Source organism: Pleurodeles waltl, chromosome 9, assembly GCF_031143425.1.
Source record: "Pleurodeles waltl isolate 20211129_DDA chromosome 9, aPleWal1.hap1.20221129, whole genome shotgun sequence".
Taxonomy (NCBI): Eukaryota; Metazoa; Chordata; class Amphibia; order Caudata; family Salamandridae; genus Pleurodeles; species Pleurodeles waltl.
In genome coordinates, this window is record NC_090448.1 from 1,104,076,465 (window position 1) to 1,104,098,441 (window position 21,977).

At 43.7% G+C, this 21,977-nt stretch overlaps 1 protein-coding gene across 4 annotated transcripts in view; it reads left to right on the plus strand.

Annotated features, from left to right (window-relative positions):
• Positions 1–21,977, plus strand: part of TMEM229B (transmembrane protein 229B) — a 172,774-nt gene that overhangs the window by 125,084 nt on the left and 25,713 nt on the right. For all 4 annotated transcript variants that reach the window (XM_069208831.1, XM_069208833.1, XM_069208832.1 and 1 more), the window contains one exon: positions 6,158–6,277. The gene's annotated coding sequence lies outside the window, so the exon portion shown is untranslated. The remainder of the gene's footprint in view (positions 1–6,157; positions 6,278–21,977) is intronic.

A 21,977-nucleotide genomic window follows, 5' to 3' on the forward strand; every position in this document is an offset into this window, starting at 1 on the left:
GGCAGTATAGAGAGGAGATAGGTAATGAGAGTGCGAATGGAAGGGGGCAGCAAGTGAAGGGGCAATAGAAAAAGAGAGAAGAGAATGTAAGAGGGAAAAAACAGAAATACAGGGGAGAGTAGAGAGGTGGACGAAGTAGTGACGTAGGAAGGATGAGAAACGTACAAGGAAAGACGTAGCGTACATAGAGACTGATAAGAGGGAAACTCGAAGGTTCAGACTCACGGGACAGCAGAAGTTGGAAAGCAGGTGCATTGGAAGATGGAGGATGTAGAGATACAGGGGTGGATGTCTCAAAGCTGCAAAGCTTGAAGAGAAGGGGCAGAAGGGGCTACAGAGGAGGACATCAAAGAGAATGTGAGGGCTAGTCCACTGCAGAATGGAAACCCCGGTGTAGAAAGGAGAGAGGGAAGGGATAGCGGATAGATAAATGTGGGAAAAGGGGCTATGAAAGGTAGAAGTAGTGAGGTACAGAGGAAGGAAGAAGGGTCAAAAGGCAGGATGGAGGGATACAGGTAGAATGGGAGAGTGAAGAGCTACGGTGGAAGAGGAGGGACGAGGAAGGCAGTTGAAAAGCACACATACTTTTTAAATTGTTATGCACAAGTACTTATTAAACATGTATTTACCGGTTTATGTGTGTTCATCGTGTAGAGGGTGAATTTATGTGTGGCAAGGACCTCTCAACCTCACCTGTATTTCTCAGTCCACAGCCTGTCATGTGACAACACATGTCGTGTATGGTGTGTGTCCTAAGCCTCCTGCTACCTATGTGTGGCAAGGACCTCTCAACCTCACCTGTATTTCTCAGTCCACAGCGTGTCACGTGACAACACGTATCGTGTATGGGGTGTGTCCGAAGCCTCGTTCAATCCATGTGTGGCAAGGACCTCTCAACCTCACCTGTATTTCTCAGTCCACAGCCTGTCATGTGACAACACGTATCGTGTATGAGTTGTGTCCTAAGCCTCCTGCTACCTATGTGTGGCAAGGATCTCTCAACCTCACCTGTATTTCTCAGCCCACAGCGTGTCACGTGACAACACGTATCGTGTATGGGGTGTGTCCTAAGCCTCGTTCTTTCCATGTGTGGCAAGGACCTCTCAACCTCACCTGTATTTCTCAGTCCACCGCGTGTCACGTGACAACACATATCGTGTATGGGGTGTGTCCTAAGCCTCGTTCTATCCATGTGTGGCAAGGACCTCTCAACCTCACCTGTATTTCTCAGTCCACCGCGTGTCACGTGACAACACATATCGTGTATGGGGTGTGTCCTAAGCCTCGTTCTATCCATGTGTGGCAAGGACCTCTCAACCTCACCTGTATTTCTCAGTCCACAGCTTGTCACGTGACAACACGTATTATGTATGGGGTGTGTCCTAAGCGTCCTGCTATCTATGTGTGGCAAGGACCTCTCAACCCCACCTGTATTTCTCAGTCCACCACGTGTCACATGACAACACATATCGTGTATGGGGTGTGTCCTAAGCCTCGTTCTATCCGTGTGTGGCAAGGACCTCTCAACCTCACCTGTATTTCTCAGTCCACCGCGTGTCACGTGACAACACGTATCGTGTGTGGGGTGTGTCCTAAGCCTCGTTCTATCCGTGTGTGGCAAGGACCTCTCAACCTCACCTGTATTTCTCAGTCCACCGCGTGTCACGTGACAACACATATCGTGTATGGGGTGTGTCCTAAGCCTCGTTCTATCCGTGTGTGGCAAGGACCTCTCAACCTCACCTGTATTTCTCAGTCCACCGCGTGTCACGTGACAACACATATCATGTATGGGGTGTGTCCTAAGCCTCGTTCTATCCGTGTGTGGCAAGGACCTCTCAACCTCACCTGTATTTCTCAGTCCACCGCGTGTCACGTGACAACACATATCGTGTATGGGGTGTGTCCTAAGCCTCGTTCTATCTGTGTGTGGCAAGGACCTCTCAACCTCACCTGTACTTCTCAGTCCACCGCGTGTCACGTGACAACACGTATCATGTATGGGGTGTGTCCTAAGCCTCCTGCTACCTATGTGTGGCAAGGATCTCTCAACCTCACCTGTATTTCTCAGTCCACAGCGTGTCACGTGACAACACGTATCGTGTATGGGGTGTGTCCTAAGCCTCGTTCTATCCATGTGTGGCAAGGACCTCTCAACCTCACCTGTATTTCTCAGTCCACCGCGTGTCACGTGATAACACGTATCGTGTGTGGGGTGTGTCCTAAGCTTCGTTCTATCCATGTGTGGCAAGGACCTCTCAACCTCACCTGTATTTCTCAGTCCACAGCGTGTCACGTGACAACACGTATCGTGTGTGGGGTGTGTCCTAAGCTTCGTTCTATCCATGTGTGGCAAGGACCTCTCAACCTCACCTGTATTTCTCAGTCCACCGCGTGTCACGTGACAACACATATCGTGTATGGGGTGTGTCCTAAGCCTCGTGCTACCTATGTGTGGCCAGGACCTCCTGCTCTCAATTAACAGACTGCAAGCTTCTTTTTTTAAAGATCGATACAACAAACACCTTAACTCACCCTCAATAATCATATCACACATATTTCAGGACAACACACATGACACGTGCAATGCTGAGATTGATTTAACCTCTGTATGACATTTTTTTTAAACTCATTAATTCATGTATTTCTAAATTTTTGAAGTTTTATCTCTTTATAAGTGATAAGGTTTGTAGCTGCATAGCTATAGTTACTGCCACATTGTCTAAGCCATAATTGTCATAGTGCTCTTATACATGTAAATCACAGGCCACAGTACATTGACATGACATCAATCCCTAGCTATACAACCAACTAGCAAACTAAAAAATGTTGCATGGAATGTTAAAACTCTGGTAACAAGTGTGCTAGGATTTTTTAATGCACAGTGAGAAAGACGAGCATAAGGAACTAGGGAATGTTTTGCATTTAAGTCAATCAGGGGCAGCTCCACAAAAAATCCACCCATTTCAAGAAGCAGAATGAGTGCTAGCGTCCTGGCATATAGGACAGGGCACTAAATAGATTGTACAGAATCATGAGCATTTTCAGAAAGATAAAATCTCAAGTTTGTTTTTTTAATTTATCTAATGTAGTGTTGACACGTCCGTAACACAGTAGACCAGATGGGGGCCTGTCTAAAACATAGGGCACTTTATGAGAGGGACAGAAATAATTCTGTCCACCGAGCACCTCCTTTCCTAATGTAACCACAAAGAAAGGCAGCCTGAAGGGCGGACGTGCAAACATACAGCGAGAGGGGAACAAAGGGACAGAAGGGCAAAGTAAAGAATACATATATGTATATGCGTGTGTGTGTGTGTATATATATATATATATATACATATATATATATATATATATATATATATATATATGAAGCAAACAAGTGCACATCCAAGAACACAGAAACACATGCACAAATGTACAACATATACATGTATGGCACGCACAACACATACACAAAAGCGCATAGTGCACACTTATGATGAATGACAAGCACCTAAAAAAACACTAAAGAGGGAGAAGCAGGCAGCGGGGGGGGGGGGGAGGGTGGAGAAAAGAGTACCTCAATCACGTCAGGAGCAGCGAACGGCCACTAATTAAGTTAAATCAATCAGTGCTTGATCCCTGCTCGACGGATAGGTGGTTCACAGATCTACTACATCTCTCAAAGAGGCCCCACAAGAGATTTCCTTGTTAACAGGATCTCCTGTCCAGGTTGTAGTGACAAATACCGCATCCCAATCTCTTGTCCCTGAACTAGACAGCATGGCTCCTGAATCCATCCAATATGGACATTTTGGACTCCCTAAGGAGTGTATAGATATTCTTAAGGAAACTAGGAGACCCTCCACTAGATGTTTAGGAGCCCAGCTCCAGGGCGTTTTGGGGAGGTGTTACACCCTTCTAAAAAATTTATTCTGTAGTAAATAGTTGGGTATAAGTCCTTTTTAGTTGGGTAATGTGAAATGTCTGTCGGATTTCACCTGTAATTTTTACATGACCACACTAACAATAGCACACAATTTATCTCCTCCATGTTTTAAAAGCCTTAAAAAAATGTTGATTAGTTTGATAAACATTGCGTTTTAAGCCCCCTTAACATTCCACACTCCTCTATTTGTTACACTATTCTTTATGGAAGAGGTTATGGAAGAGGTTCTATTTATGGTGTACACAAAATGATCACAATCCAATTTCATGTCAAGAGGATGTACTCATCCCATGCTCCTTCATTTGGCTAAATCAGGGCTATACAGTTCTCTTCCCTCAGAGTACACCTAGCAGCTATTGCAACTTATTGGAAATCTCCCTCCCAAACATCTTCTTACAGAATCGCAGTGGTAAAAAACTTTCTTGAAGTACTCAAAAACATATTTCCTCCAGTCAGGAATCCTTCTCCTCCAGGTGAACTCAACATTGTCCTTTCTAAATAGTGCATTAATGACACCCTAAATAGGCAATGGTGTGAGAGAGAGGCTGTTGTAAATATGTTTTGCTATGTTTATTTCCGCAATTTCTCAAATTGTGGACCTCCTTACAGGTGCTTTCTAATTCCCACTTCGGCTACTAAAATTGGTTATGGACCGAACTGGGAATTCAGAGTGATGCAGTATTACACTGAGTATTTCTGGGGGCACCCACCGGATTTTGTCCTAGAAAGAAAAAGGTGCTGAATCAGTGGTGTCCCCTGCCTAATGTGAAAAGTGGCCCGAGTCTCCAATATGCCACAAAAATTCTCAGACTTTGGACTGAAAAGCGGCATCCCTGAAGGGTTGTGACACCCTGAACCGCAGGGGCTGCAGGGGTCCGTGATATTCCACTGAACTTTATGGGTGAATGACCCACATGTAGTGGCACACTAACACCATTTCCCCCTTCAGTTGGAAATACTTTTACTCTCGGTGTAATTTTCCATTCTGGAATAACTAACCTACTCAGAATCGAGAAATCTAGCTGTGAAAGTATTGTAACTGGCGTATCAATGCTGCTGTAACAAAGGCCTCGGATTATTCATCTGCAACTCAGCAGCATCAGTATTTGTATCCACTCCATTGCAGAATAGTTACTTTCTTTCTGTATTGCACATTGTCTTCCAGAGCCGCAGAGTGTACAGTTATTGCTCCCAGAGGGCTAGCGTCAGACAATAGATTCTAGCACTCCGCCGCTAAGTGCAGAGTGCCTCTGGAGGGAACAGGCGCAGCAATAGATTCCCTCCACGAGGGCCTAACAAATAATACGTGTCTATTTCCAAAATATTCAGGGCCACAATTACTTACGTTCCACGCAGCTCATGGCAGCAAGCAAAGCTGCACTGCATGGAAGGGAGACGGCAGAAGTGCACCATATCTGCACCATCTCAACTAAGGTATGGTGCATATCTGCAATCTCCTAGCTTGGTGCACTGCATGCTGCCTAACACCAATGCAGGCCCCCTTGCACCATAGTGCAAGGGTTCCTACTTTACAGGCAGCATTTTTTTCATACGGGAATGGGTACCTTCCTGCATGAAAAATGTTCCTCTTTCTGAGCGGGCTGAGTAATGCAGTACACAGAGAGAGGAAGAAATTAGGAAATAAAGCTATCTCTTGTTGTTACGCCTGCTTCAGGGAGATGTAGCATTTTAACTCATTCCCAAGTTTACTAGCCTTAGTAAATCTGGGACTGCGCCAGAATCCGTGGGTGACTGTATGGGAACACCCATGCGCCACCCCTGGAATGCCTCTCCAACGCAATGTAAGCGCTGCCTTGTGGCAAGCAGCAAAACTTTTACACTGATGACTGTAGGACTGCCTCATCGGGTTGGACCTGGCTTAAAAAAAGGACACAGTCTAAGTTTCAGGTGCTGCAACATTTTTTTCTAATGCCCTTCATTTTGTGGACCATCTCACAATGGTGCCCCACTGTGACGACCCATTCAACCAGCAGCACCCACACAAATCTACCTGGACCACACTGATATAGTCAGCTTTATCTCCTTTACCCGTTATTTAAATGGTGGTATTGTGTTCAGTACTCACTGCATTCATCTTATTTTGCTTTAAGGGCATGAGAAATGGTCACACCATGACCATAGAACATTATGGTTTTGCAGTTTATCCATGAACACAATAATGTGGAAGGAGTAACATTTCTTAACTTTCTTTCATTTGTACAGATTTCCAGTGTTTTATGGTCATATGCCACCTCCTTCCGCCAAACTCTACTGTGGTCTTTGGTGTCCTGGTGTCCAGGGCTCAAACGTAGAAGATCCTGGGGAGTGCCTCATCCCGTAGAGGTAAGCCCATGCATGACTAGCTGTAACTCTTGAATATGTGTGCATAATGCAGTTTTTAATTATTCACTGATACAGAGGGTGAAAATAGTGCCACCGGGTAACTGGGTAAAATAAATATCTGTTGATCCCTCACTCATTAGTTGATTAAGCCAACTGATTTACTTGACTGATGTTATTTCTGCAGAGGTGCCTGATTTATTACAAAGCTTCATTAGGCAAACTCATTAAGGTAGGTGCATAGAAAATGACAACACTACACACAAGGCCACTTCATTTCAGTCTTAGGGGGTTATTCTAACTTTGGAGGAGGTGTTAATCCGTCCCAAAAGTGACGGAAAAGTGACGGATTTACCACCAGCAGTATTACGAGTCCATTATATCCTATGGAACTCGTAATACGGCTGGTGGTAAATCCGTCACTTTACCGTCACTTTTGGGACGGATTACCACTCCTCCAAAGTTAGAATAACCCCCTTAATGTCAGTAGGTTAGGCCTTGTCACACCACAACCTTTTCCATTAGCTAGGTTATGTGGAGCAATTTGTTGAGGCAGCGCATATTCCAGGGTCTCGATCAAATATACCTCTTCAAAAACTCTTCCAAAAACCTTGCACTAAGAAGTACAGGGCTGATGGGAGAAGTATTGGTTAGGGATATGGGAGGAATTAATTTAATAATTTTGCAGAGGGATGAGGGACCCTTGGATGTAGAAAATGAACAGTGATGAGGCGTTTACATCAATTCAGCAGGATATAGGAAACATTGGAATGAAAAAATACAACTTCTAAATAAGAGGAAGCGTAAGCTATGAATTGGCGAGAGACACAGGGATGAAAGTTAGTATGATACCAAGAAAGAACCTCACCTTTAGAGAATGCTCGAGCAAGCTTCACTCAGATTGTATAACGCAGAGGGCCGACAGTAATTTATTCAGTCACCCAAAACCTTTTAATTGGAGCCCTAAACAATGTTACAGAGGGCATCCTGGCCTTTGTTCCAAAATTAGATTCTTTCCACTGAGGCCATATCAGCCATTGCCTCAGTTCTCATTTCTGTGTTGGGTTCTTTGTGGAAGTCTAAACTCTAATAAGACTTCTCTTTCATTTAGGAGGATTCTTTATGCAAACAAAGAGATACATTTTGGAGAACTGGTGGTAAAGTTAACAAGCGTTGGCAAAGTGAATAGGTCTCATCTATACAACAGCTATTGACTTTGCCAATATGTTTTAGCCATGTTGTACATCACCATGCCTACTGTTCCGTATGGCTAAAAGTTAGTGGCGTAGAGGAGAGTTGAGTAGAGTGTCATGGAATGGAGTAACATACAGTGTTGTTTTTTGGAGTGGCATAGAGTGGAGTCACATAGGGTGGCATACAATGGAATGGGGTAAAGCAGAGTGGACTGGTGTAGAGTGCATTGGCATAAAGTGTTGCAGAGTAAAGTGGCGGAGACTGCAGTATCAGAGAATTCAGTGGTGTCGTAGAGTGCAGTGACGTAGAGTGCAGTGGTGAAAAGTAGGAGTGATGAGAGAACAGTAGCGTAGAGTGCAGTGGTCCATAGTAGTGTGGCATAGAGTGCAGTAGCATAGAATGGTGCAGAGTGCAGTAGCTTAGAGTGAAGCAGAGAAGAACAATGTGAAGTTCATTGGCAAAGAACGCAGTAGTGCAGGGTAGAGTGGTGTAGAGTGCAGTGTTGCAGAGTAGAGTGCCATAGAGCGCAGTGGTAGAGTGCACTGGCACAGATGTAGTGGAACAGAGTGGCCTATAGTAGAGTGGCATAGAGTGGAGTGGCGTAGAGTAGAGTGGTGCAGAGTAGACTGGTGTAGAGTGCAGTGGGGTAGAGTGGCATAGAGTAGTGTGGCATAGGGTGGAGTGGTGCAGAGTAGAGTAGAGTTCAGTGACATAGAGTGGGTTTCACTAGAGTGGCACAGAGTAGAGTGGACTGGTATAGAGTGCATTGACATAGACATAGAGTGTGGCAGAGAATAGTGGCATAGAATAGTGGCATAGAGTGCAGCAGCATGGAATTCAGCCTTGTAAAATGCAGCATCGTAGAATGCAGTGGATAGATTAGAGTGCAGTTCTGCAGAGTAGAATAATGTAGAGTTCAGTGTCAGAGTGCTGTGGTGTAGAGTGGCATAGAGTGCAGTGATAGAATAAAGTGGCATAGAGAGCAGTGGCGTAGACTACAGTAGTGCAGAGTAGAGTGCAGTGTCATATGGTGCAGTGGTGTAGAATGCATTGGCATAAAGCAGAGTGGCATGGAGTGCAGTGGCATAGGGTAGATTGTTTCAGAGTAGACTGAAGTACCATACAGATGAGTGGTGCAGGGTACAGTGAGGTGGCATAGAGTGGGATGTGCAGGGTAGAGTGTATTGGGTAGAATAATAGCATAAGGTGGTGTAGGATGCAGTGGCATAGAGTGCAGTTGTGCAGAATAGATTAGAGTGGCATACAGTGGATTGGCATGAGTGCAGGGGCGTAGAGTGGAACAGAGTAGTGTGCATTGGCGTAGAGTGCATTGGCATAGAGTGCAGTAGTGTAAAGTGAAGTCTTGCCGAGCGGCTTAGAGTGAGCGTAACGTAGCGTAGAGTTGTGCAGAGCACAGTGAAGTGACCTAAACTGAAGTGGCGAAGAGTGCAGTGGTGTAGAGCAGAGTGGTGCAGAGTAGAGAGGTGTGGAGTGAAGTGGCGTAGAGTGCAGTGGAGTAGAATGGCGTAGTTCAGTGGTGTGGTGTAGAGTGTTGCAGAGTACAGTACAGTGGCGTGGAGTGGTGCAGTGTAGAGTGGAGTGATGTAGGGTGGGATATGCATGGTTTGGTAGCACACTTCCAACATAGACAACACATCTGCAATTGAAATCACTATTACATTTGCACAGACATACAGTGTCACTGATAAAGGTACACAGTGCACAAACAATAATGTGTCAAAATGTCATCACTTAGTGTATTGATTTGTTTTGAACCTTTAAAATATTTTATTTCACCATACTTCAGAATTACCTAAAAATGTGCTTCATTTGGGCTTTTCTCATTCGGAAATTTCTGCGCAGTTCATTTACAGACATTTACATTTTGTTGTGCTAGAAAAAAATAACATCGTACAGCCTTGCTCATGCACTCCCCAAAGGCAGCATGATTGTCACATAAATCTTCTCACTTTGAAGTCAGAGAAACAAAAGTAAACACCAAGCTCTCTGGAAGACAGAGCCTGTCATTTGACCTCTGTCGTTGAATGCACATCAAAACGTGACAAGATAAAAACAAGATTCAAAGACCTGTTTATCAAAATCAATCACTGGTGGATGAATACAGTAAGTAGGTTTTGAGCAAGGGAAGGGACGAACACGAGCTGGACAGCCTAAAACAAATAGAGCCATCAAATAGAAAGCAGGCAAATGTGAGCTACAAAGCACAAATCCAATGGTAAACAATGAGGGTAATGCATTCCCAAGGAAGCTTTCTGAATGTACCAAAGATGTAGCTAGCAAACCAGATAGCTGTGCTGTATGGTAGGCTTTGACCTAAAAGGTTAGGCTTCTTTGTAAAAGCTAAGTTGTTTTGAATAACTAACAGAATCCTTTCTTTCACCTTGAATATTCCACTCAACCACAACAGAGTTCACCTCACACCAACACTGGGATCCTTTCTTCAAAACTAGAGTAGTCAGAAGATGATTTGTTCTTTAAATAAAACACAGTGACGTCACAAGAAATGTTGTTACTTGAGCTTGGACCCCAAATGCTAATTTCCTTACTTTAAAAAATAAAAGCACGACACAAAGCATGTTAATAAAAGGTGACTGATAAAAGGCACACACAAACCTATTAAAAGTTGGATGCCGAATTGCTTAACAGATCAGTAGTATGGTTGGATAAATTACATTTATTGAAGAGTGCTGCACACAGCAACATACACGGAGATCTTGTTGCTCCTAACTGCCTTTAATTGATGCTCGTGCACATTAATCATACAACAACAAATGCCCTACCTTATTATCCAAGGTTAATATACGTTGTGCCCTTGTACCACTTGTAAGCAAAGTACTTTACAAAATGTATTTGAAAGAGACACATAGAATGAGTGGACTAAGTGATTGACATAAAATTAGAGGAATAAAGATCAGTAAAGAAAAGAAAAGCAAAAGAGATGCTTCAGGCATCCACAAATGACGATTGATAGGTGGTGAAGCCAAGTCCCAGTCAAGATATGACAAAACAATGAAGCAAACTGCTGCTAAGTTTTAGTAGGGAACGATAGTTAGGTGTCTGCTACAAAAACAATGCCACAAGGAACATCCGGGAGCCTGCTGATGATGAAACATGTCGTCTGTGCAGAAGTGGAGATGAGCCACAGCAGATGTCTGTGGCAGGAGGGTGAGCAGTAAAGTGAATGCCAGCAATCGTTGGTGGGTTGTTCAATCCACCCTTCCAGACCCTCTGAATCCTCCAACCAGTGTGACATTAACAGCCACAGTTAGTCCTTTCATTGGGCCAACAAATGCCATATAGAGTTAGACTGCAGGCAAAGTTGCTGGTAAGCCATACCATGACCTGTGTTTCAGTGCATGGAAGAACAGTGCTAACTGTAGCAAATAAGGAGACAAATGGGCTGGTTTAGAGATTTGCGGAGAGGGTATTCCACTGAAAAAGAAACAGAATACCCTCTCTGCCAAATTAAAGACCCACCTGCGGACCATATTTATGTCAGTGACAGAGCCTGCTCTGGCTCCATCAGAGCTATACTCCTCCGACCGCCCAACCAAGTGTGGGCCTTCAGAGGTTCACATGTAACCCTTTCTGCTCAATTTAGAGGGGACCATGTACAGTAGAGCGTGTTAAATGTTTACTTTTGCTGTCAGTCAAGGACAGTAAAAAAATAATGACCACCCCAAACAATGGGAGACAACTCCCACTTTTTGGGGGCAGTCCATGGAGGCAACTCCCATGGGATGGAGACCATTAGGTTTATTTTTCCAAACAAAAACTCCTGGTTTCGGAGTTTGTTTTTGGAAAAAAGTAAAACATTGTATAAGTTTGACAGGCAGCTGTCACGTTTGACGTAGCCACACATCAAAGTATTACAATATTAACAGGAGCCACCTTGTTTGGAGTTGACCGCAGGGCTGGTGAACAACTCTAAATCTAGTGAGTGGAGGACACTAGGCATGGCTCCAAACTCCAAGTCTGCCCCAAAGTTACATCTGACATCTGAAGAGTTGGGATTAGTCCATGGATTCCCATGAGTATCCTGGAAGAGCATAGGACTGATTCACCCACCATCCTACCATCCTGCTAGTGGTCCCGAAATGCTATGGCCCAAGGATGATGATCCATCCAAGGTCTGAGAGGCTGTCCGTCCCTGCCCCACTTCTTTGTTTTAATGTTTGAATGCCAGAATTTATTATGTCATAAACCTTTTCTTTTCCTTGCTCACACCTTCCTGGCAGAGGACCATAGTGCAGCAAGGATTTTTGTTCTGGGAACAAAAGTGGAAGTTACTTTTGATACCCCATCAAGTAATGATGAAGGGTTGCCATATGAAGGTAGAGAGTTTGGAAAATGATAAGCAGGTGTGGGGCCCCAACAACACTTTCTCACCTTCTAGTTCTTACACTTTATTGGTCATGAAAAGCCTACTGGGTTTTGGGACAATTACCTCTAGAAGCTCAAATGGTCTGTTTAGAGCTACCTGGATATTCCACAGACATCACTTTCTAATTTTTAAATGTTGAAATTCAGTACATTTAGTGTTCCAGCTTTTACCTACCTTTATCGCCTAACAGGCTGGAGGGTTTATCAGAAGTTAAAGTCTGCCACCACAAACCCTCAAACACATTCAGGATATCTGGAAGCCCAATATGTCCAAACGCCTGAATGGCCACAATAACACTGTACCATTTGCATTGTGAGGACATGGCAAGACAGTAGAGTGCGCCTGTTGGCTCGAGCACACACCTCACCCCTTCCATATCTAATGACTAGCACCCATAAGACAGCTGCTGCTGCACCTTCTGCAGTAATATTCATACACTGATGTGTCATTTCATGAGCAACTGTGACTTAGGATGGTCCACCAGCTTGTTAGCAGATAATCTGATCTAGCCACAATATTCTGAACCCCAAATTGTAATGAAGATGCCAGGTGAGAATAAAGGTTAGAAGATATTATCGTACTAAAGAACAATTAGTTAATGCAAAAACACTTTGCTCTGGACTTCAACAGACATCAAGACAAAAGGCAGTCTAGATCCAGGCAGTATATGCACATAGAATAAACAGGTAGACTGTGGCAAGGCTGAAGAATAAACCACAGAAAATGTGACAACCTTATCTGAATGAATGTTAAGCATAGGTTCCAGAGATTCCGGACAGGGATAACTCACCCACACTGATGTGACATGCTACATCATTCATGACCTTGTACCGTCCTGGTATGTAATTACTACTCGAAGGACTTGATGTTTAGGCAGTTCATAATACATATAGAATTTATAAGTGCAGGGATCCTGAGTGATAAATTTACCTTTGTGTTAAACCGATAAAAATATTTCTTTATTAGATGGGTACCCAAGATAAGGTTAAAAATAAAAGTGAGGTATGTCCTTGAGTTCAGTCTGCTATCTAGTGCCAACATGTGTTGGCCATACTGAATGCCCATATGGGTCAAAGTCTTTCATCAGGGCTGTATTAGATCCTTACCTAGTCAGGATTTGCATTCATTCATACAGGGCCCTAGTCGGGGAATACTCTCATACCACTATAGGTTCAAAGTAGTAATTGGCTTTACCTATGTGTTAAAGACATATACAAACAGAGTAAATTAAATCACTTGTTGACAATGTAAGTATATCTAGGTAAGTATAGATTTACTATTCTTAACTCCTCATCTCTATATCTTGAAGATAACTTCAAGATGTGGTGTTAAGAATAGTAAATCTATACTTACCTATATGCATTTGCCCTCTCAATATTTTGGTCCCCAACATTTTGGCCACACTATTTTAGTAGTATGATGTTTCTGTAGTTGATATTTTGACATACAATATATGAGGTTTACATTGTATCGTTTTACACTATAGAGTCTTTAGTGGCTTTGGGGGTCATCACGAGTCTGGCAGTCACTAGACCACCAGACTCACAGATGGCAGTCAGAGATCCCGGCTGTCTGGAGGTGGTGGTGGTCCTAATCCGCCAGAGCAGCGCTGCCCTGGGGATTACGACCACCTTATCTGCCAGCAGTTTCATGGCAGTACCACTGCCATGAAAATGCTGGGGGAGAACGGTTGCACAGGGTCCCAGGGCGGCCCATGCACTTGGCATGGGCAGAGCAGGGCCCCCCCTGGCCAGCACCCTGCAGGCTACAGCTTTGCAGCTGGCTCGATTATGAGGCGGAGACAATGCTGTAGCCTGTTTCCCGCTAGGCCAGCTGGCGGAAACTCAGGTTTCCTACCCGCTGAACAAGCGGGAAACTCTTAATGGGGCCGGCGGGGAAGTAGCCTGTGTGGCGGCAACCTGCCCGTCGGAAGTTCGGCAGATGGTAAAAACCATCCACCGAACTCTTAATGAAGGTTGTCTCTTGTTGGATCAGCACCTCCATTAGCCAAGACCAAAAGCAATTATTTATCAGAAGACACGTCTACTGCAGATAAATCAAACAGCTTGTTATTTGCTTACTCTAGAGTGATGTAACCACAGATTTGTATTCAGGTGAGAAACTTCAAATTGAGATCAGCCTAAAGGCTATATTATGCTTAGAAGATAAGAAAGTTATTTGAAGATTCTTTCTGAATATCAAAAGATTATGTTGTTATTTTTTAATTCTAAACATAGCTTGTTCCAGTGTCTGGCCCCATGCTCACACATTGAGTTTAGTAGCAGTTCTTTGGATGCACAACTTAATTCTCTTTTGATATGTAATGGGCAAAACAAACCTTCAGAAACAAAGGAGCAAGCAACCCAATGCTTTCTTGCACTAAGGTGTCTATCTTAAGTAAAACTGCTTGTGAAACTGGAAGCCAGTGACCCATGTGCAAGGTAGGGAAAATAATGGCCTCACTGCCATGGCGTTGTGAACTGTTAGAACCAGACTTCAAATTGAGTGGAGCAGTAACCCCAGGAGATATATTGCTCTTCCTAATCACAAGTGTTCTGATGTTTCCGTACCCCATTGTTAGTCCTGACATCCTTGGTGTGGTTTTCCCCTAACTTTTTGTCTTCAGACCTCCTGTTTTGCTGACTTACGTTTTGCTGACCTTATGACTCTGTGAACTTTGCCACTGCTAGCCAGTACTAAAGTGCTAGTTCTCTTTCCCTAAAATTTTGTTATTTTATTATTTAGGGATTTGTAGTGCACAACAGGTACTCCGAGGAGTGTCTTGGCGCTGAATAGCAAGTCTGATCCCTGAATAGCAGTGCGACTAGAAAGCAGATCTAAAAAGCCATGTATTATGAAGTCTCTTAAAAGTTGCAATGTCTCACTTTTTTGTCAGCAGTGTGGAGTGGCTTCCAACAAATCATTAGAAGAACGAAGATCATGCTAGTTGGTAAGGAGTGAATCTATTGGGGTCTACTGAGGTCCTTCAAAGTAGAAAGCTCTGTATCCCAGGAATAAATCTTTAAATCTCACCTGTTCTTTTATAGGCAAACAGTGAAGTTCCTTTAGGCCTGGTTAAATATGTGTCTCCTGCGAAGACATACTACAGGCTTGTCTCCAGCATTCCATACCAGCTGTAGTCTCTTCAGGAGGTAAGCAGGTAGGCCCCATTATAGGGAGTTGGTATAATCCAGCCTTGACATGATCATGGCCTAGATCACCGTCTTCTGCTGCGGGAGGGGAAGGAGGTGGAGAAACATTTTAAACATTTTTAGCAGGCCAAGACAAGTGCCTACTACCCCCGCTACTTGAGGGGCAAAGGAAGCTGTGGTATCAAATTTAACTCCAAGATTGTGTGCTACCGTAGTTGAGGGGGTAGCTGGGGAACATAACATGATTGACTTATACCAAATTGGCACTTTAATTTACTTGTAAGTCCCTAGTAAAATGGCTCTACCTGTGCCTGAGGTCTGTACATTAAATGCCATTAGTGGTCCAGAAGCACTGATTGTGCGACCCACTTAAGCAGCACTTTGAACATGTCTCAGACTGGCAATTGCAGCCTATATATGTGCAGTTTTAAACTGCCATTTCGACCTGGCAAAATAAGCCAGTCTTACATTTTAATACCTGTAAGTCAGCCCTAGAATATGCCCTGGACAGTCCAGAGGGCCTGGTGCAGTGTAAAAAAGTTGTACTTGTACTTTTAAGCTTTAGATGTCTTGGTAGTGAAAGACTCTTAAATTTGTTTTCACTACTACAAGGCCTACCTCTCCTATAGGATAACATTGGAGTTACCTTGTTACATTTTATAAGCGCAATTTCCAATGAGAACAGGTAACCAGTTAAATGTTTGTTGTCTATGGAATTCTCCTACGTTATGATGAAGTCAGATTTTAAATTCCAATTTTAAAAATACCACTTATAAAAAGTTGGCATTTGCCTGCTATCCATGTGGTACCTCCAACTTGTCTCTGGGTCACATGACTGGGTATAGTTGGTGGTTGGCTTTGTGTATTCCTCCTAGACAGCCATACACTTAGGGGTGATTGGATGGACCATCACTTGCAGGTTGGGAGGGAGGAGCTGGAACCAAGCACACTTACACTTGAATATGCTGTGTCTTGCCTCCACACAAGGGGCTGCATACCCCTTGTAGTTAGTCTGTGCGCTTTAGAGGTATGCCTCTACAGGCTTCTCTCCACTTCAAAGGCATAAATTAGTATACTTACTGGGACTCAGACACTATCTGTTCACTACATGTCCGGACCTGTGGATACTCTGCCAGGAAGAAGGACTGCTGTGCTGCTGAAAGGACTGCCACTCTGCTGAACTGCTGCTCTGACGGACTGCTGCCCTGCTGTGCTGACCTGCCTGCTTACTGCCCTTTTTCCTGAGTGAGAAGGACTGGAACGCCATCTCTTGAACCCGTAACCCAGAGTGACTCCAAAGGGTAGTTTGATGGCCTCTTAATCTGAAGCCTCAGGGACAAAACAAGATTCCAACAACCTTGCACCTGGACTCTGCCATCTGTGAGTCTACCCTTCCAAGTGGTGTCACCCCAGTCTTGGACCCTTGGAAGTAGGGTTAAAGTGCTTTGCCACACTCTGTGGATCTAGCAGAACCAATGAATCTCCTCTGCTGTATGGTGCAAACCTGAGCAGAACTGACACATTGCCGCTGCTGCACGCATTGGACCCATCGTAAAGATCCGCATCATCTCTTCAGCTTCATCGGAACCACCTCTGTGCACTGACTGCACACCGCATCCTTGACTCCGGACTTCTCATGGGAAGCCCTGTCGACTGAATCTTTGATGATGATGCAGGCCCTCGATCGCAGCCTTTCCACATCTCAGAAACTACGCATTGCTTCCACTCTGCCACACATCTTTGGCACAGATGCTCACAATGCTCCACATAGCAGGATTTAAGGTACTGTGCTCAGCAGGCCTGACTGAAACTCTGTAGCTGGCCTGCACTCCATCCTAGTCGGCCTGAACTTGTGACTTTGTCCCGATCTGGAATATCCACAAGATATCCACAGTTCACACTTTGCGCTATTTCCACTTAAATCTTTACAATTGCATATCTCTGGTGCTACTGATTGAAGTTTTGTGATTATGGTCTTGTTTTATTTATTAAAAATAACTCTTTTTTTTATTTTTGACTTGGTGTGTGATAATTTTAATTTTTATGTGGTATTTTTCACTTCATTACTGTTTGAAGTGTTGCACAAATTCTTCGCCTCTAGGTTAAGCCTGATTGTTCTATGCCAAGCTACCCGAGGTTTGAGCACAGGTTAATTTAGGGTTGCCTTGTAGCTCACCCTGACAAGGACTGTGGTTGCTGTTTGACCAGGGCTCACACCCCGGTCAAGCAACAACCCAATTTCTTAGACCGGTATTACCAAGTGCAGAAACAATTTTCACCAGGCAAAACATGAACTTGGTAAAATCAAGTGAGGGTCTTGGAGGGGAGCGGGAGCACCAGCCAAGCCACTGCTAAGCTCCCTTCCTTAGCACAGGAAGAGCATACAATATTCCACAGTCCAAACCACACCCAAGTCAGACACTAGACTCCTGCTCTGAGTCCCACATTGGCCCAGTGCTCCCAATGAATTGGCCCAGGAATTAGGGACAACATGTGGATTTAGACCCAGTATTTCCAGGTCTGCATGTTTAGTCCCCGTTTTGGAGGTAAAACTTCTAGTAGGATGATTAGGATGTGGTGATGGAGGGCAATATAGATGTGTCTAAATATGGTGCACTTGTAATCAGGCTCTAAGATGCACCTCAGCTCTCCATGTGAAACCTATACTGCTTTGGGACTTGTAAGAAATTGAATTATTAATTGAAGGGAATGAGAACTCATTGCAATCACAGTCCTTGACAGAGTGAACCACGGAAGTCACTAAATAAACGTGTGCTTACACCTCTGGTAGCTTAGCACAAGGCAGGCTAAACATAAAGGTAATGTGTAAAATATTTATGCAATATTCAAACAGTAATAAAGTGAAAACACTACACAGGGAAAATCCCAAGCCAATTTAGAAAAATAGACTATTTTAATAAATAGGATGGCACCAAAACAACAAAAATCAATAAGTAGAATTGGAGATATACATTTTTAGTCTGAATTAAAAATAGTACCACAAAGCGCCAACCGATGTTATCTGGTCATGCTAGTCCAGGTCAATGTCAGCAGTCAAGGCTGACCAAAGTAGATCGCTGGTTGGATTACGTTAACAGGTTTGTCTCAGTGGAAAGATTACCTTCTGACTTGGAAACATTTATGGAGGAAAAGTGGTTGTTAACGAGTCGTGGGTGGGGCAAGCTGGATTCGAAGCAGGGTTTGACCACTGTGGGTTGCTGAAAAGCAGGGTTCCTGTGCAGTCATCAACAAAATCGGGAAAGCACTGAGGTGCCAAAATCCGATGTCTGTGACTTGGAAGGCCTCGACGTTGATCGGATGCTAATTGATATTGTCCTGATGAAGCCCTTTACTTTTGAAATGAGAAACGTTTCTAGAAGTCAGATCTCCTTCAGTGTCAGCCTGACTAGACACACACGTGTAGGTGTCAGCTTCATGTGCCAGTGACAAGGTAGGCATCCTTTGAATTCAAGAAGGGGCTTGGCACATTCCCCCAGGACATCCTGTCAAGAAAGGAGTCCCTCACCCCACACTTTTAGCTCAGTGTCTCCTGTCTGTGAACAATACACATCTCAGCACCGGTGAGGCATCAGGGGTCAGGTGACAGCCGGGCACTGCAGGAAAGCCTTTTGGTTTTAGGCATAAAAATGAAAACTTATAACAGTGTAATTTCCAAAATTGCAATATTAAATCAAATTGGCAATTTTATTATATTGGATTTTGAATAAATTTTAAATTGAGTTCTTGAACCATTATAAGATACTCCGAAACTGAATTTAACGTACTGGAGGAAACTAGTGTTAGCCTATGGGACAACCTTACTCTTACAGACACCAGGTACATTTGGTACCATCGACTAGGGACTTAAAAATCAATTAAATGTGCCAATAAAAGGTATGCCACAAGCACCTGACCACTCATTAGCAGGAGTCCTATGGCCAGCAAAAAACAGGTTTAGGAAAAGAAGGCAAAAATCAGGAGGAATACCACGCAAAAGAAAATAATTTCCAAAAGGAGTGCAATGTGAAAGACACTATTATAATGATATGTAAATGGAAAGATTCAAATCACAGAATCCTGTACTCACAGGTGGCACCTTCCTTCTTGAAGTAAGAGATTCGAAGAATGGAAATCTTTATTCTCCACTAGTATGTATAGGTGCATGTGCTTATTTTCTTCATCTGTCAGTAAAATGATATGTTTCAATTAATTGATTCAATCTGCTGCCCACCAGAGTATGATCATTTCAGTAAAGATCCCAACACAACAGAGATATCAGTTTTTACCTTTCATATTCTAGTAAAGCACTTGCTGAAAGGCATCGAGCCAAGTCTTTCACAGAGTCCGTGGTAGGGAATGGAATACATCTCTTATGGGGATCACCATTGCTGCAGCCATGTATCTCATTGGGTCATGTACTTCTTTGGAGCCTAATGCCATCCAATTGCTGAAGGACAAGCAGGATGTAAGAAGGCAAGGCGAAAGCGAGTAGGAAGGGATCAGGGCAGCTTTTGGTTCCCAGTCCAACCCCGGCTGTAAGGAAGTTTGAGGTCACTATCTATTGCCATTGCCATGCTAACAAAGAGGCTTAGCAGACGTGTTGGAACGAGGGATAGCAGTACTTGAACCTGAATCATAATTCACACCAGGACTAACCACTGCTACCTATTCTTCCACTCTCTTGCCTGGTGCCCTCCTGCCTTCCTTGGTCAAAGACCCAGTGCTATTCCCTAGGAGTGCCCAAAGTGACTAGAAAGCCAGGTACCAGTCATAGCTTAGGCACCGCCATGTTGCTGATTAGAAAGTGGAAGACACACAATTGTAGCATCTCAGTGTTGTGGCAAATCCATTTTAGTTTCCCACTGGGCACAGGAGTTAGCTTAGCCGTTGGCTTGCAGGTCTGTTGCCCCCATCACCTAGTGACCTTTCCCTACCTAGCATGCTCTGTCTTATTCCGTTTGTTTTATTGTTTCTTTTAGCTTTTGTCATTGCTTACATTTTATAGGAAATGTTTTGATTTTCATTATCTGCGCCATTCGAAAAGGCGTTATTATCAGTGTCATTATCAGTGATGTAGGTAGGTATTGTCATCATGTCCCTTTCTCACTTACTTTTGACAGGGACATAATGTGCCCTTGTTTGGGATTGTTTATGTAATTGCAGACACAAGTCTGCCACATTATCAATTGTTTAGGTACATACCTGTGTCAGTGATACTACATGATCAGTATAAATACACCTCACAGGGACAGGGTTATTAGAGGGGTTCCTTCCAGATGGCATCTATGTTGCATGGCACCTTGCTGCAGAACTCAGCCTTTGTGTCTCCACGGAGTCTGACCAAGAGACCTCATTCCAAGGTAACAAATGCTGGGGGGGCGCTTCTCATGGACATGGTACTGGCAGATTAGGGTTTATCATACCTAGCTCTCGTTAAGGTAGAGATTAGGCTTTCTTGGTCAGGAATTTTATTTCTCATGTTTATTGTAAAATGGTGGAGATTTTCATATTCACAACTCTCATCTTCACAATTCTGCTATTACTAGTGTTCATTATCCTAATCATCGCAACTCATGCACTTTATCGTAGATTGCAGTCTTTTCAATAAACCTATTGAAAACTCTCTTGCATCTCCTTCATTGCCTATGTGTGTATGAGACTTATTGCTAATGAGAGAAAAGGGTAACTTCCGTTTCACCACGACTCCCCTGAGAAGTTGCAATCTAGAGTCAAATGCATAAGATTGCCAGAAATCACCTTTGCTGTCTGAGTTTTGGTGAGGTTCTGCTTGTGAGCCGGGGGGGTTGGGCCAACAGTTGTGACTTGTTTTAGGAGTGACTCAGTCACCTACAAACAAAAGTGCTGTCTCTCCTAAACCAGCAGTCTCGCTAAGGAGCGAGAGTCCAATTACCACAATGTTATACAAGGAGGAGAGGAGGAAATGTATTTAATGACCATCTTCCAATGGTGGCCCTCTTTACAAGATGCTGCAATCTTGACTTCTCCCTCTGCTCATCAGATCCAGTTCCAAGTCTTTACCTGGTGTTTCAAGCCCTGAATCAAGTGCTGATAGCTCCATTGGTTGACTGGTTAACTGGTGCCACTACTTGCAGGGTTACACATGGTGGGCACTGGAACTCATGTTTGGGGATACAACTTATTTTTCATCAATGGATATTTATCCCAATTAAGAGATAGAAATGACTAAAAGAGAGAAAGAATGATGTATGGAAAAACACTCCCTATGGGATAAAGCAGTGATGAAAAGAACATTTAAGAGTGGAGTAAAGAGACCCGGAAGTCTAGGAGGACAGAAGAAAGAGGCATGAGGTGGAATCAAGACTAGGCCGCCTTGGTTTTTGGCAATTGTGGCTTCTAGCCACAGTGGGCTCCTAAAACGGTTTGGGTCCCCGCACATTTATTTATTTTTTACCAATTAAGCCATGCTTGGTGCCTCAATCTATGACCAGGATTCTCGTATGTGTGCGTGTGTCTGCGTGCGTGCGTGCGCGCGCGCGTGTGTGTATATAAACCTCCTGCCTGCCACTTCACGTTTTACAGATCATCAAAGAGGCTGGCAGCTTTCAGCGACGGAGGTCACTGTGCTCATTGCAGAACTTTCTATCTTTTATCAATTTTAAAGGAGGGCTGCGTTTGTTCTTTGCTATTAGTTACACCCGAGGAGGCCAGTTCTTAGCTTTATCACCCTTAGGATGGATTTTTGAGCACTGTCTTGTCGAAGGAGGAATACGTAAAGATATTTTTAGCGTCTCTTTTATTACTGAAGGTTTCATGAAAGGCGTACAGGAGGGCGCCTGTTCTCGGGTTCACCACTTGGAATCTGACTCTCGGCGTTTTCACAGACTTTTATATTCATTAGTTTCGCTGTGAAAAATATTTTACTTTCAGGCCTATTTTAACTGTAAATTCCTAGCCTTTCCAGAAAGAAACT